A 12,876-nucleotide genomic window follows, 5' to 3' on the forward strand; every position below is an offset into this window, starting at 1 on the left:
ATATCACAATTTTCAGCTGAGATTTCTACTGGATCACCAGTCTCTCCTGCAGGTAGGCATTGACACGTGACTAAAATCATACCAGTAAAACATAAGCAGATGTGCACATGTACCTCTAGAAAGGCTAATTACAAAGAGTACACTTGGCGTGACACAAACCTTTTTATCTTTCACTGCTTCTGCCATCAGTCTGGAATCTGCATGTCATGAATACTTACAGTAGTACCTTGAACAAGGAAATGACCGTGAGCTAAATGACAGGGTGCTGGTAGCCCAGGTCCCTGCAGACAATGTGGAGCTGCCATATCAGCTTTGAATCACCCTGTGACATTAAATTCCATCATGTTTGAGCCACTCTCAATTTATGTTTTCCTGCTGCACGCAGATGACCCTAACCTTTTGTAAGGTTAATTTATGTGTTCTTTATAAGGCACATATTTAAAGTACACATTTGTATGAGTTTCGGCAGGTATATATTTCTGTAAAACCACTGCCACATTCAAACTCCCAAATATTTTCATCATTCCCAGAGGATTTTCTGTCATTATTTGCAATTCCTCTCTCCCTCTGTCCCAGAACCCAGGCAGTCACTGATCTTGTGATTTTTTTGGTCACTATAAATTAGTTTGCCTTTTATAGTTTTTACCTAAGTGGAATCATACAGTCATATTCTTTTGCATCAGGTTTCTCTCAACTGGCATAATGATTTTGACATTTATCTATGTTGTGTGAATCAACAGTTTGTTCCTTTTTAATGCTGAGGGTTATCCATTCTATGGATATACTACAATTTATCCATTCACTTCTTGATGAATATTTGAGTTGTTTTCAGTTTCTAGCGATTGTGAATAGAGCTTTTATTAATGTTTATATCAAAATCTTTGCAGACATATAACGTGTTTTCCTTCCTCTTGGGTTTTCTGGAGGAGTGAAATAACTAAGTTTTATCATAGGTGTGTGCTTAAGCTTTTGAAAAATTATCAAAGTTTTCAAAGTGGCAGCACATTTTTGTTATCATCCGTGTGTGTGTGTGTGTGTGTGTGTGTGTGTGTGTGTAAAATAGGGAACTGGCTCAATGGATGCAGTCCAGTATAATACACCTGCCACCAGCTAGCTGACTGTTCACCCTCAGAAATGATGCCATCTGGGAGGCTAAGTGCTTGTCTCTGCTGTTGGCAGATCAGACACTCCACAGACTATATCCAGATCGGCCTTGGTGAGTGGAAGTCCGTGTTGCTGAGTCCATGTATAACTTACATCCCTGCCACCATTGCCACTTTGTTCATTCATGAGCCCATTGAAAGATGAAAGTGTAGCTGGGGAAAGATTGAGTTGACTGTTATTTACAAAATGAATCATATTATCCACTGGATTATTAAAGAAATCCTCTCTTAAATGCAGAAAAATGGTAGATCACAGTAGAAATTCTATCCTATAATTTAGAAAAACACATTTGTATCATTCTTCAAATTTTTCACTAAAGAGTAAGAGACATTGCCCAAAACAGAATCAAAATGTTCACACACACCTGGACATCTGGTCACCTTTGGCCCTTTGCACTTCCCTCGAGGACACTTGTTCTGACCACTCCTTCCCTCATCAGATGCCTTGGGAAGCCATGACTCCCAGCTTTATTCTGGACTACAGAGAACACTAGTCAGGAGTTGGAGGCAAAATCTTTCCAAAGAACCATGTCAACAAATAGTCTACCCTTCTTCAATAAAAGCCAATTTCTATTTATAAGGCAAACATGCTTTCTAAAAATTGAGACTGTAAGCAGGGAGGGTTACGACATTTATTATCCTGGTGACTTGTGGTCTTATCCTGATGCTCTGATGTGGTTCCTCATTGCATTCAACAAAACGGCACTGAACCACTCCTGAACTCTTGTACCTCTGCAAGGTAATATGGATTCAGTCTACTAATTTTATAGTTCCTCCCCTTGGAGAGGTTCTTGGTTTACTGGATCAATCAGACATCTAGAGAACAACATAATCAAACAAAACTGAGTACCATTTGTTCCCCAGTTTGTTTAAAAAAAAAAAAAAAGTTTAACAGTTTTATTGTTTTTTTTTTTTTTTTTTGAGGGGTGTATGGAATAAGCAGTGTGTGTATACTGACCTCAGCCATGACTCTCAAGTCTCTGGTGAACCAGCCCCTGAGGCCCTCCCTTTTATCCAGTGATGATGGATGTTTTCCTGGTGACCAGTTAACCTGTCTCTACTGCATTGGACTGAGCGTGGGCATCCTGGCTGCCCATGTCCTAACTGACACAGCTACTCGTCTACCACTGCAGGGCCTTCCCTCCATCAGTGTCAGCACATTAATATTAGTCCTAGGCTGAACTTTCCCATGTTTCTCTCCTCCAAAGGGGCACACAGACATTCTAAGCACTTCCACGTCCACCTGACTTCAACCAGAATTGTCTGCGGACTAAGGTAGCTAAGATGTAGAGGGAGAAGCATGGTCCTTAAACCAGGCTGATCTAGTTCTTATTGAAACCACTTACCAGTGCTGTCATCTTGGGTCAGTTACTGTACTTTTTCGAGATGAGTTTCCTCTTTGATAAAATGAGGGAAATAATATTCACCTTAGAGGGATGTTGGAAGGATTGACTTAAATCATTACTACACAGTGTGTGGCACAGATCTGTTGCCAATCAAGGTCATTTAGTAGATGTTGCCTCTTTTGAGAGGCAAAGTGATCCTCCAGGTCAGGGCAGGTCCTCTCCTCTAGATTTAGGTACACTCTGAGTTTCCATTCTTCATTTAAGAGATTCGGTAGTATTAGCTTTTCTACTGGACTATGTAAAGTCTTTGGCAAGGATTATGTTGCTTTATCTCTTAAGTACCTAGCAAAATACTTAGCACATAGTACAATTCTGCAAAACCAAAATATACTAAAAATTCTAGGCTAGCTTTGACTGACTTGTCAAGCCAGAATGAGTCAGACCATGGTCCTTCCATTTCCACCTCCAGCTTTCTGGATATACACTTTCCCAGGCATCCCTCATGCATGGGTTTCATCATTTGCTTCAGTAAATTGGTAATTCTGTTGTCCATAGCGAATGTCCTAAAGAATATGTGCTCTCTCCCACATTTATGCAAATAATAGCAGATGTAACAGACATTTATGCACATAGCAGCAGCTCTCTTTTCATAACAACTAAATACGAGTTTCCATATTGCTCACTTGTAAAACAAACTTATGCTCTGTCCTACATTCATTACATTATTCCTATTTAGATACCATACCTCTGACTTAACACCATTTTTTGTGTATGTGTTAAGAATATTTAACATGAGGTTTAATCTCTTAACAAAATGGTAAGTATACAATACGATGTTATTAACTATAGGCAAAACGTTGTACAGCAGATCTCTAAAATTTTTCATCTTACTCAATGGAAATTTTATAACCCATTGATTAGCAACTCCAAATTTCCTTATCCCTCCAGGCCGTGGCAACCACTCTCTGCTTCCCGGGTTTTACTAATTAGATACCTCATTTATGTGCCTTATACGTCATTCTATGACTGGCTTATTAGACTTAACATCTTGTCCTCCAGGTTTACGAATCCGGCTGGCAGAAGTTCCTTCTGTTTTAAGGCTGAATAGTAATGCACTGTGTATGTACCACAATTTCCTTATCCATTCCTCTGACGGTGGACCCTTGAGTTGTATCCACATCTTGGCTGTTGTGAATAATGAACATGGAAGTGCAAATACCTCTTCAAGATGTTCATTTCCATTATTTTAAATACATATTCAGAAATGGGATTGATGGATCATATGGTAGTGCTATTCTTCACTATTTGAGGGATTTTCATAGCAACTGCACCATTTTACGTTATCACCAAAAGTGTGCATGGGTCCCAATTCCACATTCTTGTTAACATTTATCATATATTATGTATATAATGATAATATATATCATATAAAAAATAGCTATCCTAGCAAGTATAAGGTGCTATCTCATTGTGATTTTGATTTGTATTTCCTTAGTGTAGATTCAACGTAAAATCCTGGTCAAAATTCTGTATTCTGTACAGAAATAGATGCAAAAATCCTAAAATTAATATGGAGTCACAAAAGATCTTGATGAGCCAAAACAATCTTGAGAAAGAAAAACAAAGCTGAAGGCATCACACTTCCTGATTTCAAAATATATGTGGCACTGGTGTAAAGATATCTAGGCAAATGGGACAGAATAGAAACCCCAGAAATAAATTCATGCATACATGGGCAACTTATCTTTGATAAAGGTGACAAAAATACATACAAAGAATAGCCTCTTCTACATGGTGCTAGGAAAACTGGATATATACATGCAAAAGAAGGAAATTGGACCCCTCTCTTACCTGATAGAAAAAAATCAACTCAAAATGTAAAATTTAAATGTAAGATCTGAAACTATAAAACTTCTAGGAGAAAAGTTTCATGACATTGGTCTTAGCAGTTGTTTCATGTGTCTGACACCAAAAGCACAAACAACAGATGCAAAAATAGATTAATGCACCTATATTAGACTCCAACCTCTCTGCACAGCAAGAAAAAATAGATTAATGTGCCTATATCAAATTCCAAACTCTCTGCACAGCAGGAAAAAAGAATTAGTAGAGTGATAAGGGAATCTACGGAATGGGGGAAAATACTTGTAAGCCATATACCTAATGAGAAATTAATATCTACAATATGTGAGGAAATTCCTACAATTCAATAGTAAAGCAATAACAATAGCAATAAAAGACAGAACAGCCAGTAAAGGAATGAGACTCAAATAAATGGAACCCAGTTAAGAAAGAACTTGAATAGACATCTCTCCAAAAATATATGCAAATGGCTATCAAGTATATGAAAAGACTTTGCTTTCCCAAGTACTACCTCCTAAATTCTGGACTCTTGGGAAAATAGACTTAAGCTTTCTAGAACTCTTTTCTATCCCTGGCTGACTTTTGCCCCCTTTTGGTTCTTTCCATTTTCTAAAAAAGTATCTGCATTGGGACTATTTCTTTCATTATAGCTACAAATGTTATAATATATTGCTATTTTCCTGGGCCCAGAAACTGTAGAATAATTATTTGACACATTTCAAAACCAGCTGACATTAAAGCTTCTCCAAAGTCCAACTCCAAAAACCTTCTGATGAATTTTGGACATTTTTTTTCCAAAGTTTTAATTTTTTATTTCAATAGGTTTTTGGGGGACACGTGGTGTTTGACTACATGAACAAGTTCTTTAGCGGTGATTTCTGAGATTTTGGTGCTCCATCACCCAAGCAGTGCACATTGCACCTAATGTGTGGTCTTTTATTCCTTGCCCTTTCCCATTTGGGAAAATGCAAAAATTTGTTACTAGATGTTTTCCTTTCAGAAACCAAAAGTGAAGAAAACCCTTTGGTTTTGAATTTCCTTCCAAAAGGATGTAACAGGACAGCTTAAAATAAAGCAACCTTCATCTTTTGATGCATGGAAAGACATGGCCCAGTTCGTTACTCATGGATATGAAATCCAATTGAAAGAGGCATGCTGTCTGCTGGAATCACTTGGCAGCTCTTAATGGCTTGATTCAGGCAGCTCATCCTCTGGGAAGCATGTCTTCATGCCAGGAAACCTGAGCTCACTTCCTTTTCCCTGCCAGTCACCCACCCACATGGATCCCTGTCACAGGCCCCTGCTCTCGCACTCCGGCTGCCCACCTGCTCCTTTCCCAGCTCTCCTCTCATCAAAGCTATCTTTGTTCCTCTCTCTCAGCACCGGGCATCCCCTTTAATGGCATCACTCTCTGTCCAAACCAGATAACATGTGTCCTTATTTCTCATGCACATTTCCGGACCCTTGGCAGTCCAACTTTCCCGGACTCACACGCTCTGGCCCCTCCTTCCCATCGCCTGAGCTTTCCTTTCCCTCCCTCTCTGCTGATTCTATATTTCTCCCTCTTGTCCTGCACTGCCCTGTCCTCCCATCCATCCCTTCACTCCCCTGTCTCAGGAAAGGCTCCAGTTGTTCTTTTGTAATTCTGCTAATTATCCAATGTTTTCTTCTCTCTCCACTCTCCTACCTTTCTATACACCGACCTCTGCCCCATTTCCACAAGCCACAACTGCTCTTTGCTTCCTTGTCTTGATTTCCTTTCAACTTTCTACTTCTCATTCTATCTAAAGTTGACAAATGAGTTCATGGTGCTCTGAATTTTAACACAGCCTTGTCCTTTGATCACCTTGGCTAAGCCTCAAACTCTCAGGCTGACATGCTACCACCATCTCCCTTCTGCAGTGAAGGCCTCTGTACTTGGTTAGTGAAGCCCAGTGGTGGAGGCAGCAGGCCCAGCACCCTGCGAGGAGCCCAGGTCCTGTCTGCCCACTGCCTGTTCTGACGTCTTTCCTTGCAGCCAGCCTCGTGATGGAAGGCCTCAGTGGCAGGGATCTTATTCTCCAGTCTCACCCCTATGGATCCCTGCCTGAAAATCTGATTTTTCTTTCACCCTTCTCCACCTCACCTTCCCTCTATGTCTTCCTTTCTTCCCTTTATTTCTTGACAAGAGAAAAAAATGCATAAAATATGTCTTTGTTCCTATTGTTTCCTAAAGCTGCGCATTTGTGGTCTCACAACAATGTTGTGTGTGGGGGGAACTGTTCTCCGCATTATAAGATGTTTAGCACCAGCCCTGGTTTCTTCCACTAGATGCCAGTAGCCACCTCCTTGTGTACCTCCCCAACTGGGGCAGCCATCAGGGTCTCCACATTGCCACATGCCCCCATGGTGTGAAACCACTTTCTTAAAGCGGCACGTGAGCTGTGAGTGGTTCCATTCTTCAGCAGGAATTAGACAACAGATTCCTGAGGATTCTTTGTGGAGCAATTCCAGGAGGAAGTAAGTCAGCAAGGGAGCTTGGGAAAGGCCGTGGCTGGAGAGTCATGCATCTGGCCCCTCTTGCCATGACTGCCGAACGGGCACACCTGGATGTGATGTTTGCTGCACAGCCTCGGGCTCTTCCTCTGTAAGATGCTCATTGCTTTTATCCCACTTGTCCTCTTTTTGCTGAGAAGGGTGGCCAGAGTGTGCTTTCACAGGGACTCAGGGAAGGGAGCAGGGAGGGAGTCAAAGCCAATGAGGACTGTGGATGGGAACAGCCAATGCGAGAGCTGCAGAGCTGGACCCTGCAGCACAAGGGAGGCCCTCTGAGAACCACAGGGTGAGCACATTTATGCTGAAATGGGAGGAGCGAGAGCTAAGAAAAGGAGGGTGTCCAAACAGATGGGCCAAGAAGGACAGGGCCAGCACAGCGCTCAGGATGGCCTGTGTTGGGAAAGGGTGTCCTTCATTTCTAGGACTGAGGAGAGAAGGGAAGAAGAAAGGAGAATGAAACGTGTAAGTGCATGGGGAGTAGGAATTTGAGGGAATCAATTGTTGACAAACCTCGGGGTTTTTTATACAAACCAAGAAGCCCGGTCCCCTTCCTTGTGTTAAGGGGAGAAGGTGGGTCTTGGGGGCTTGAAGTGCAGTTTGGATCAGCCCCTGAGGAAGATGACAGAGACCAAAGAGCAGGAAGATTTGATACCAAGGGTGGGAAAAGGGCCCTGGCTGGTTCTGGTCCTGGTCTCCAAAGCTGTGAATCCTCTTCCCCGAGGGCCCTGCCTGACTCAGGCACTCTCAGACAGCCCCATCCAGTTTATGTCTCAGATGTAGTTTCCTGCTACAGAAAAGATGGTACAGAAATACCAAGTCACTCTGTGTTCTTTCAGCTCTGCAGAACTGAAAGAGAAAAACAATTCAGGACCAGGGGCACAGTCTGTGGGTTTTGTTTTTGTTTTGTAATTTTATTTTTCTAAACCACTGGAATTACCAAATGTTGGTTGATGTTGGGACTATTTGAACTGAAGGGCTTAGGATGGAAAAATCAGATTTTCCTGCCCATATCTGGTTCTACTTTTAAAAAATATAATCAAATGTAGAGAGTAACAGTAAAGACAGGTAGAAGGAGCTAGTAGACCCCACTAAATAGAGACCCTGCCTATTTTGCTCTTAGCTCAACATATGTCTTTGCAAACTGAGTGGCACTTCCCTGATCCCTGGGTGCCCCACATGCACAATTATCACAGTGAAAATTTAATGGGAGTGTGTTTAAACCCTGTGAGTGACATGCAATATATGATAATACATGTGTACATGCACACCCTGGGGGTGTAGTTGTCAGACACACAAAGCCACCCACACAATTACATGTGCATGACCAGTTCCCCTCTCACAACAGATCTGTTTCCCAACACCCACACACCACATGGTTCCCCAACACCCACATAAGTGGTGGCATCACACCCATACATGTGCATACATCCCACCCTCTCCTGAGACAGGCCAAGGATGTGCTCCCATCTTTCAGCCACAAACTCTATACTCTGCACCCCATTCCAACTCACATTGTCTCTCTCTGTCTCTCCCATTGTCTATTCTTCTAGTATTTTCTTGTGTGTTCTTGGGTACTGCTTCTTGACTCACATAGGGGCACTGCCAATCCTCCCATGTCCACATGAATATTTACACACAAGCCCAGATGTCAAGGTTCTCACGCACTTCATAAATATCCCTCAGGCCTGCACACCATTCTCTCTCAAACTAGCCCACCCACCACAGCAGAACTCCCTGCTCGTCCACCCTCTTCCACCTTCTCCCATCCTCCTGAGCACCCATGTCCTCACCCTGAGCCCCCCATATGCACCCCCACTCCCCACACACAGCACAGATCTAACACTCCCTCATGCCGACTCTCACTCACGCATATCCTCTCAAGCACAGTCTCCCACAGTTATCCCTTACACACACACACACACACACACACACACTTCCTGACACCACACGTCTCCAAACATGCAGCCCATGCCTGTTCCCTGGACACCCCTCACATCTAGACCCACCCCCCACACACACACACAGCTCCCGTTTCCACGAGGCTCTGTAACAAGCCCTCCACATGTCACCTCTCACACTCACACTCATCATCTAAAGCACCCACACCCTCTTTCTCACATGGACACACCCATCTTTCATAGACATACTCCCTTACCCATAAAGTAGCCCAGTTCTAGGCAGGATATTAAGCTAAGACAAAAATATTACCTAAAAAAATCAATTGGACTTTTAGTTCTGGAGAGATGGAGCAGACACACTTTTCCCTATTTCTATCACTAGAGTATAAAAAACAAACCTCTGGAGATTATGTGCTGAAACCTGAGAAAACACTGAAAGAAAGAGAGAAGCTAGACCTGCCCAGGACCTCCAGACCTGGGGATTGACATGCTGATGAAGTTCCTGAGTTTTCTTTTTGTCTTTTATGTCTCAGAGTTAGAGCTGGAGAAGTCAGGAACTTGGAAACTCCAATAGGAACAGGCAACAAGAGTACCAACAAAAGCCTCTCCTTCTAACGAAAGGACCGGAAGAGGGGCAGCCTAGCAAGACAGAAAACTTTTAGATAATAATAGCTCTACTCAAGCTGAACACCACAGGAAAACTGAAGCTACCACCTCTACCACAAAAACAAAGACCAAGGTGGGAATCCACACTTTTACCTGTGACAAGAAGCCTGGGCACTGCCAACAGGGATACCAGAGAAGACCCCGAAAGGGGCTGAGACATGCATCCCTGCCAGCTGGCGGGAGACCCTCCATCTTCATCTGGGAGGCCACCTGGGAACCAGGACTTCCATTCACATCTAGCAGTAACAAGGGGATGACCCCTGCCTGCTGAAGTAGCCTCAGAGGGGCATAGTGGAGAGTCAGGATCTTTCCCCGTTCCCTGTAGCCACAAAGGCACCCCCCACTTCCCCACCAAAGCACTGTCAGAGGAGTCATGAGAGAAGATTTAAATGAGATTCAGAATCTCACAACATAATATCCAAATCATGTGGGTTTCAATGAAAAATAATTCATCCAATTAAGAACCAAGAAAATCACAATTCAAATGAGAAGAGGCAACCAACAGACAACACAGCTGAGATGAGCCAGTGTTAGAAGTACCTGATGAGCATGGAAAGCAGCCATCATAAAACACTTCAGTGAGCAATTGCAAACATGCCAAAAACTAATAGAAAGCCTCTGCTGCGAATCAAAAATAGAAACAAGAACCAAATATGAATTTTAGACCTGAGAAATGTAACAGCTGAAATAAAATACTTAGTGGTTTGGATCTGTCTTGGTTCATTTAGTGTTGTGATAACAGAATAGCTGAGGCTGGGTAACTGGTAAAAGGGGTTGATTTGGCTCCCAATTCTGATGGCAGGTAGGTTCAAGGTTGGGCAGCTGCATCTGGTGATGGCCTCAGGTTGCTTCAACTCATGGTGGAAAGCAGAGGGGAGCTGACATGTGCAAAGGGTTCAAATAGAGAGAGGAAGCAAGGGAGAGAAGCCAAGAAAGCCAGACTCTTTTTAACAACCTGCTCTTGGGGGGACTAATTCATTGCCAAGGGAACAAGAACATCATCACACCTGCCCAAGGGCAGTAATCTGTTCATAAGAAATCCTCCCACATGATCCACATATCTCCCACCAGGCCCTAACCTCCAATACCTACATTGGCAATTAAACTTCAAGCAGGGGCAGACCACATCCAAAGCATCACAAGACCAACAGAAAAACTGGAGAGGACAGAAGAAGTATTAGTGAACTTGCAGATAGAACAACAGAAGTTACTCAGCCGGACAACAGAGAGAATATAGGCCCAAAAAATAAATAAATAAACAGAGTCTCAGAGTCATGTAAGACTCTATGTAAAAAGTTTAACATTGGTGTCACTGAAGTCTCAAAAAGAGAGGAGAAGAAGAGTGAGACTAACAAGATAATTGGTAAAATCATGGCAATGCCCCAAATTCAGAATGGGGGTAAAAAAAATCCCAAATTTGGCAAAAGGCACAATCTTACAGATCAAAGAAGATGAGTGAAACTCAAACAGGATAAACCCAAGATATTGCAGCCAAGACATATTTGAATCAAACTCATGAAAACGAAGACAATGAAAAATCTTTAAAGTAGTGAAAGGTAGGAGGAAAGCTTACCTTTCGGGAGAAAACTGTTCAGTGACGGTGGTTTCCTCCTCAGTAATTAGAAAGACCAGAAGTGAGTCGCACAACTTTGTTAACTGCTGAAAGAAAAAGTCATCAATCCAAAATCCTATTTTCACAAAAATATCCTTCAAAAATGAAAAGATTCTCAGATGATGAACATTCTCAGATGAAGAACATTTTTAAACAGACTTATTCTAACAGAATAACTAAAGAAAATTCTCTAAACTGAAAATAATTATTTTTAAGAAGCGCCAGGAAAAAAGAACATGAAAGGAGCAAAAAAAAAAAGGGTAAATATAATAAACTTTCCTTTCCTCCTTACAGTTCTAATTCCTGTTTAATGTTTAAAACAACAGAAATTCCAATGCTGCCTGATGACTTAAATGCTTTAAAGGAGATACTTAATTTAATTTTGTTATTAAGGAGACAGGATAAAAGAAGGTAAAGTTTCTGTACTTTACAAATAATAGAACTGTTCAAATGATGACCCAGTAGACTATGATGTTGCCTATATATAATATTTTTAGAAACCACTAAAAACACTAAAGTAATACACTAAAAACTTTATAGAAACATCAAAAAAGAATTCTAAGTAATAGTCAAGTAACACACATGAAGGCAATAAAAAAGTGAAACACAGAGAGAACAAAAAATTTACAAGCATCAGAAAAGAGGAAAAGAGCCAGTGGTTTTTTTATAGTAAAGTATAATTAAAAAGTGAATATTCAGTATATAGGTGTAAAGACAATATAAAGAAAAATCTATTTTTAACTACCATCAAACATTTAAGATGAAACCTCATTACAGCAGCATTAAAATATCAAATATCTATGAATAAATCTAATGAGAGATGTAAAATGTATACCAGGGAAACACTAAAAAAAATTTATTGAGAAAAAGTAAAAGACCAACATAAATAGAGGCCTGTAGCAGAGTCACGGTTTAAAAGACACAATAGTGAGAAGATGTCAATGGGGCTTAGATTGATCTGTAAATTTAATACATTCACAATTCAAATCCCAATATCATGTATGTGTTAGAGCATTTATAATGCAGAATAGTTTCACTGCCTGAAAAATTCTCAACGTTCTGCCTACCTGTCTCTCCTTCCCCCTCTAATCCCATGGCAACCACTGATCTGTTTATTGTCTCTATCGTTTTGCCTTTTCCAGAATGTCAGTACTTAGAATCATATCGTATGTAGCCTTCTCAGTTTGGCTTCCTTTACTCAGTAATATCCATGTAAGGTCCCTTCGTGTTGTTTAACGACTTGCGGTTTAATGACTCATTTCTTTTTAGCACTGAATAATATTCCATTGTCCGGATGTGCCACAGCTTATCCATTTACCTACTGAATGATGACTTATTTGCTTCCAAATTTTGACAATTATGAATAAAGCTTCTATAAACACCAGCGCGAGGGTTTTTGTGTGGTCATAGTTGTTAACTCTTTGGGGCAAATACCAAGAAGCACAATTGCTGGGTTGTATGTTAAGAATATGCCTAGTTTTATAAGAAACTAATTGTCTTCCAAAGTGGCACTCTCACCAGCAAGGATTACTGAGAGTCCTTGTTCCTCCACAACTTCATCAGCATTTGGTATTTTTAATTAGTTGATTTTGCCATTCTAATATGTGTGTAGTGGTTTCTCATTTTAGTTTTGCTTTTCAATTGCCTGACATGTGATGTTGAGTATTTTTTGATACGCTTCATTGCCATTCGTATATCCTCGTTGCTGAAGTGTTAGTCCATATATTTTCACAACTTTTTGTTGGGTTGTTTGTTTTCTTATGGTTAAGTTTTAAGAACTCTTCATCTACTTT

At 41.1% G+C, this 12,876-nt stretch overlaps 1 long non-coding RNA gene across 1 annotated transcript in view; it reads left to right on the top strand.

Moving 5' to 3' along the window:
* LOC118143619 (uncharacterized) overlaps positions 1-12,467 on the top strand; it is a 33,118-nt gene extending 20,651 nt beyond the window's left edge. The window contains exon 3 of the long non-coding RNA XR_004727845.2: positions 9,339-12,467. This is a non-coding gene — a long non-coding RNA (uncharacterized LOC118143619). The remainder of the gene's footprint in view (positions 1-9,338) is intronic.
* The last annotated feature ends 409 nt before the right edge of the window (positions 12,468-12,876 follow it).

The sequence above is a fragment of the Callithrix jacchus genome, chromosome 11 (genome assembly GCF_049354715.1).
Source record: "Callithrix jacchus isolate 240 chromosome 11, calJac240_pri, whole genome shotgun sequence".
Classification (NCBI taxonomy): domain Eukaryota; kingdom Metazoa; phylum Chordata; class Mammalia; order Primates; family Cebidae; genus Callithrix; species Callithrix jacchus.